The following is a 7058-nucleotide window of genomic DNA, read 5'->3' as shown; positions in this document are numbered from 1 at the left end:
GATGACATGAGTTAAAAGGAAAGAAATAAGAAATAAGCATCACTTAATTGACTGAAGGGAAGGCCTGTTTGAAAAGCCAAGTTTTCAGTTGGCTTTTGAAAACGCCCAGCGAGGGTGCCAGCCAAATCTCGGTGTGGAGGGTGTTCCACAGCCGAGGGGCCACCGCCGAGAAGGCCCAGTTTCTCGTTTTTTCCTTCCGGGCCTCCCTCGGTGTCAGTCCCCTCAGCCGTCCCTGCTGGTTATGTTGGGTGATTCTTGTAGATCTGGGTGGGGGAAGACGATCTGCCAGATATTGAGGTCCCAAACCATTTAGGGCTTTATATGTAATCATTAACACTTTAACACTTAACAACGCGGAAACGGACGGGCAACCAGTGCAAAGCAGCCAGAGTGGGGGAGATATGTTGGTATTTTCTCATCCCACTAAGAAGCCTTGCTGCCACATTCTGGACCATCTGAAGTTTCTGCGTCAGCCTCAAAGGTAGCCCCATTTGTTTAGGGAAGGCCAGTCTAAATAGCCAGGGTTTTAATACCTTTTGAATGTACCCAGTGAAGGGGCAAGGCAGACTTCAGGTGGAAGAGATTTCCGTAGTTGTGGGGCTACCGCCAAGAAGGCCCAATTTCTAGTAGTTGTCTTCTGGAACTCTCTTGGGGTCAGAACTCTCGGCCACCCTGCCTGCAATGATCTTATAGGATGGGCATACCTAACTGGAAGGAGGCATTTGCAGTCCCAAACTATTTAGGGCCTTATAGGTTAATACCATCACCTTGAAACTGGTATGGAAGTGAACAGGTAGCCAGAGTAAAGTGGCCAGGGTGGGGGAGATATGTTGGTATTTTCTAACCCCACTCAGAACTCTGGCCACCACATTCTGGACCTGTTGCAGTCTCCATAGTAGTCCTGAGGGCAGCCCCACGTAGAGGGCATTACAGCAGTCTAATATCAAGATTACCAGCACATGGACCAGCATGGTGAGGGACCCGGTGTCAAGGTAGGCACATAGCTAGGCAATTCATTTTAAGTAGAAATAATCGGATCGGACCACAGACGCTATCTGAGATGTCATTGACAACGATGGGCCCAAAAGCATGGACCTCATCCTTCATGTAAAGAATGCTCCCCCAAAAGATAGGGAGGCACTCAGACTGCAAACACTAGGGGGGCCCACCCACAGGATATCTGTCTTGTCCAGATTCAGCCTCAGACTGTTGCCCCTCATCCATTCCATCACCGCATCCAGGCAACGCTCAAGGGACGGGACAGCATCAACTCCAGAAGGTTTGAATTTATTTATTTATTTATTTGCTCTATTTATATCCCGCCCATCTGGTAGATTCTACCACTCTGGGTGGCTGAAGGAGAAATAGAACTGATTGTCTTTTGTGTATTGGTGACACAAAGCTCCAAAACTCCTAATGACCTCCCCCAGCGGCCTCATATAGATACTAAATAGAATTGAGATGATCGACCCCTGCAGGACTCCACAACTGAGAGTCCACGGCACAGACAACATCTCCCCAAGCTGAACTCTTGGAGGATGGTCCTCTAGGAAGGATCGGAGCCAGGCCAAAGCCTGACCACCGATCCCCAACCCTAACAGCCTCCCCAGGAGGATACTGTGATCGACGGTATGAAAGGCTGCTGAAAGTTCAAGGAGGACAAACAAGGATGTTTTGCCCCCGTCAGTCTCCTTCAAGAGTAAATCTTGCAGGGCTACCAATGTCCTATCCATGCCAGGACGTGGTCTGAACCCAGACTGGAACGGATCAAGGGCATTGGTTTCCTCCAAGAGAGCCTGAAGCTGATTGGCCACCACTCTCTCCACCAACTTAAGGAGATATTGGTGACTGGACAATAGTTGTTGATATCATCAGCTGCCAAATTGTCCGTCCCCCCCCCCAATTCAGCCATAAGAGTTAGAAATATAGTTTATAATGTTACTGCTGTTCAAATAAAAACAATGTACTACGATGGGGAGAGGATGTTTTGTTTTGTTTTACTGCCAGGGGTTTATGGGCTGGTAGTGGGTGAGCATGAAAGCAACCTTGGGCAAGGCTTGAGTCCTTGTTCTGCCATCCCCTTCCCTATTTCTAATACCTTTGCTTCCTCCGTTCTACCTAGCAGGTTAACAGGAAAGGGATAAATCCCTCTTGCTAGAAGTCTGAACAGTCACTTACAAAGAGATTTTGAAATCAGGATGAAGGCCACATGAATTCCCTATCTCTGTGATAAGGAAACTAGCCTTTAGGAAAGCCTCAGGTACATGTAGTTCAGTCTTGTTAAGCCATACAGCCCAATGAACTGCCCTACCTGAAGAGCATTCTGGGTTGTAAAACATGCCGCATGCTGTATTGAAGGGTGTATTATAGCCAACCATCAGTCTTCCTACTTCTTAACTACCCCATTTAAGTCATGATCTTACATGTGCTCTGCAGATGTTAGATAGCATTGTCATAGATAGGCAGCACCTGTCAAAACTTCTGTCTTGCCCCAGAGGCAGCTATATCAACACATGTATAATTTCTAAAAAAAATATGTTCTTGTTTGAAAAGCTGGTGTAAAAATACACTGGAGTCAAGATCTTGTGGTGGCAAGATCTGGTTTAGATCTTGCCACCACAAATTCACTTGGAGAGCCTGACCTACACCTGACAAGATATTATTACTACTGAATATTACTGTCCTGGCAGATTAAAATATCATGCTGACATAGGGTGTATTTTGTGGTGGTGTTAGCAACACTGCCAGTGCAAAGGGCAAATCTGGGCAGAATTTGGCACGCTGGTCCCATGCAGAGTAGAATTTGAGCTTCACTAGAATCTTTTGCCTTGTCAGAGATGGCATATAGTGACACCAATAAAAGTATAAATACAAACATTTATATTGGATTCTATGCATAGCTACCAAGAATGTACTCATAGACATAATAGAGAGCAGGAATAGGATTGTGGCTAATACAGCAGCTGGCCATGATGTACCACTAGAATATGTAAGTTTCACCAAGAGAATACAGATATCTTCTAAAATGAATAGGATATAGCCACTCCACCTCAATCTCTAGAAACCTAGAAACCTAAAGAGGGTGCATAAATGAGCAGTCAGGTGACAGCAATTTTTGGTGTTTACTTGCACATACAATAACGAGCCATGATAACAACAAAGTAGGAAATGCAGACAGTACCTATCTTCTTTCAGAACCCTACAGATGTTATGGGACATCAAGTAAAAACACTGTACACACCGCAGTTCCACTTAACTAGCCATGCAAGTACAAGTTATACACAGACAAACATAGGATATCATATCAGGAAGGGGGAAATCAAGCTTCAAAGTAGAATTCCTGAACATCTTGTCTTCCTACATTCCCCAGATGTGCAGAGCATGTGAGAACTTCCTCCTCTTTCAAAAGAACCTAAATTAATAGTCATATTTTTAACTCCACAGGTACTACCAGTCTCTTTCACAGAGAGGACATTTTGTTCGGGGCAAAATAGTGAAACAAGCAAACAAGCATCATATATTGCTAAAGGTAACATGTGGTATAGCCTTCCTGAGTTGTCACTATCAAATATGTCTGTTGCCACTGCAAATTAAACACTCATGAGGTATTCTTCTTTATGGGATAAGGTTTAGGACACTCAGAAGAACAAAAAAGAAAAGTGATGCCTACATATAAATGAATGTGTTTCAACACATGCATTCCTGTTTTGCTTATCTTTATGACTGAAGCAAGTGCTTCACACCAAAACATGCTATATTTCTTAAATTTAAAAAAATATTTTTTGTATTTTCTAAATATCTTTTAAATCTGATGCAGAGACAGAATGGTCATTATTGTTTGTTTGGATTACAAAAAGGAAACTGTAAATGCAATGCCAACAGAGCTCTCTGTGTGGGCTGGTACTGGTGGAATGATGACAAATATGATTCATCTGATATATACATTAGGAAATGTCAATACTGTATGTTGACCAGTCAGGGACTGGGGGAACTAAGCTAAGATGTGTAGATTTTAAGAGCACCTGGCTGGAGACACTCTCTCAAGGACTCACTCACCAATCAGAAGTGAGCAACCAGTCACCAACATCACTTGTTGCAGCTGTTGCCTATGACTCATTAACACCCCCATGTTTCTTTTCTCTTCCCACATTCAAGATGTAGAGAGATGAGATGTTCCCCCACCCATCATGCCATGCAAGGTCTGAAACACAAAGCAGTAGTGAAGAGTGGAGGGAAACAGTGGGAAAGAAACCTCTTCCTCTCTAGGGTCTCCCAGGTCTTCTGCCTTTTCATGGCGCATGAAAGAACTCTGTGTGGTGATGGGAAAGTTCACCTTTTTATCCTTCCCCTGCTATGTAGTTTTCTCAGACACAGAAGTCTAAAGGAGAAAGACTGCTTCTCCAACATGCAGTATTGTTCCTATTCAGTTCTTCAAAATAAAACAAAACCCACTCCAGTTCATGAATAGTGGGTATTTTGCTTCTGTATCCACAGAACATTCAGGATGCTCTTGGCTATATAAAGCTTCACATCTTTTTTCCTGCTGGTAACGTGGGCATGATTGTGAGGGGGTTCGGGATTACTCTTATGCTGTTCTTTATCAGATAATACAAACGATGTGTCCAAATTATGTAATAAAGTTTTTTTTTATTAACACAACTAGCATTACTTCTTTTGTCAACTTCAACAGGGGTTTGTAACATCAACTGGGGAGGGGAATCTTCCCAAAACCAAGCCATAGATTTCTCATTTGGCAGATCCTTCAATAATAAGTTTTTGCTGCCTTCTCCTTCTCGGTAGGCATTCTCATAAAACTGTTGCGAACCATGCATAGAGTCCCGCAACAGGGATGACGGGCCCATTCTCCCTCCTTCGACAGCTCTTTCTCTACTGCAGGATCTAACTGATGCACCATTTTCTCCGGACCGTGAGCCCTGGGATACACTAGAACCCTCCATTCTTCAGGACTAAGACCAGGGATTATAGGTCTAACTTTCCCCTTTGCAGAGCCTCTGGTTTCTTCATAAACATCCCCTTCTGCTGCTCTCTTGTGCGGGATTGAAAAGACCTGTATCTCCTCGTCAGATGTTTCAAATGCTTTCTCCTTTATTACAGTTTAACGTCTCTGTCTCCTTTGATATATTCCCTTCCTCGGTCGTCAAGAACATGTTTTCCAACCTACTCCTTCCCTGGCCGCTGTTGCTTCTGACCATTTCATGCGTTTTTCTTGCTTGCGACTTTCTCTGCCTTGAACCTTTCCTATCTCCATCAGGCGGATCTTTCCTTCCTCACCGGTGAGCGTGTCTGTCATTTGCCTTTCCTTGCGTCTCGCTCCCAACTCCTTCTCTTGTTCTATCTCTTGTCCTATCTCGGGTGTTTGAGGGGACGGCTCACTCTTTGATGTGATTTCTACCTCCTTCTCACAATGATATTGTGCAACAATATGCCATTTCTGAATCATGGCTACAGGAGAACAAAATTCCACATTCATAAACAAGAAGGTTTTTAAAAAGAATTTAATTTCTTGGTTTTAATTTTAATGAAAGTTTAAGTATACATACACTGCACACAAATTCCAACAGAAACTTCCCTCATGTAGAATTACCCAGTGCTAGAGGATCCCAGAATATGAGCACATTATCTGTATACTATGGTTGCTGGGAGAGGACAGAAAGAACAACAACAATGGGGATGTAGTTGTAGGCCCTCTGTGCCAAAATATTTTAAAGAGCTGTTTTAGACTTACTGAAATAATGAAGCAAAAATGAGAGTAAATGCAACAAAAACAGTGGAGAAAGATACACACCCTTTAACCTCTCAGGTAAACTACTGTTTCCATGCACATTCCTCAGAATGCGGACTAGAAAGCTGTGGTCTAATTTCCAAACCCTTTCCTTGGGGTAGATAACCTGAGAAAGAAAAGGCTGTATTGAACCGAAAGCTGTACAAACATGGTATGTGCATGTTTTCCAAAAAGAGGTCCCTCCATCTTTTGAAATAAAAAAACAGGGAAGGGCATGGATTTGGCAAAGATTGTCACTGGCAACCAAGGACAAAATCATCCTTATCATATAAAAGACAGAGGAAAAAATTAACTCATTTGAAATGTGGTATTGGAGGAGAGCCAGATATGACAGACAGCCAGAAAAGCGGTTGGTCAATCAAATCAAGCCTGAACTCTCATTACAGCAAAAATCAGTAAACTGAGGCTATCCTACCATGCACGTAATTACCAAACAACTATATAGGATAAGATGGGTGGAATGGTTGAGACTATGATAACATAAGAACATTAGAAGAGCCCTGCTGGATCAGACCAAGGGTCCATCTAGTCCAGCTTCCTGTACTAGATATAAGCACCAAAGCTCTGCTAACATCAAATAACACCATCCCCAGCCAAAAAGCAAAAATTAGTAATTTCACAGCTTAAGCAACTGAGCTTCTGATCAACTGGTTCAAAAGTTCAGACCGACCCAGACCTAGAGCTGATTTCCCCTTTGAAAACCTGTGTCAAGAGCCCAGTCTCAGAAATCCTGAAAGAATGTTTACTGAAGATACTCAGGGCTGGGGGAAGGACAACTGGTTGATGCTTTTGTCATGGAGAAATACGTTGAATATGCTTTACAAAATTGCATGTTAATTCCCTGGAGATACTTGGCAAAATGTCTCCCTTTCTGTAGGACTGTCACGTCATTATTTTATTTAAAGTAAATCTGTTTTCTGTGACTGCTTCTATAACAGCTGTGAACTTTTGTTGGCCTATAATTCTCCTTCATTTGTATGACACATTGCATCATCTGCCTGGCAAGTCTGTACCACATGTGCTCAGTTTTACAACAAAGTCACTATTTTTTTCATTTGAAAGGCCTCTTTTGAGGATCAATATTTCTTCCTCTGCAGACTGGATTCTTTCCAATTAAAAAAGCAGGTATTTGAAAATGAAATCTGAGGATGTTTAGGGTTGCCTATTTCTGCATGGGGGGATAGTTTTACATTTAACAAAATCATAACTCAAAAACCGCTTGCCCATATCACACCAAATTTGACACAGAGCAAGA

At 42.7% G+C, this 7058-nt stretch overlaps 1 long non-coding RNA gene across 1 annotated transcript; it reads left to right on the top strand.

Moving 5' to 3' along the window:
* The first annotated feature begins 212 nt into the window (after positions 1-212).
* Positions 213-6055, top strand: LOC144587896 (uncharacterized). The gene is made up of 2 exons (XR_013543129.1): positions 213-3529; positions 4156-6055. It is a non-coding gene; the product is annotated as an uncharacterized LOC144587896 (long non-coding RNA).
* Positions 6056-7058: the final 1003 nt, after the last annotated feature.

Source organism: Pogona vitticeps, chromosome 3, assembly GCF_051106095.1.
Source record: "Pogona vitticeps strain Pit_001003342236 chromosome 3, PviZW2.1, whole genome shotgun sequence".
Classification (NCBI taxonomy): Eukaryota; Metazoa; Chordata; class Lepidosauria; order Squamata; family Agamidae; genus Pogona; species Pogona vitticeps.
This window is presented reverse-complemented; position numbering and strand designations above follow the sequence as displayed.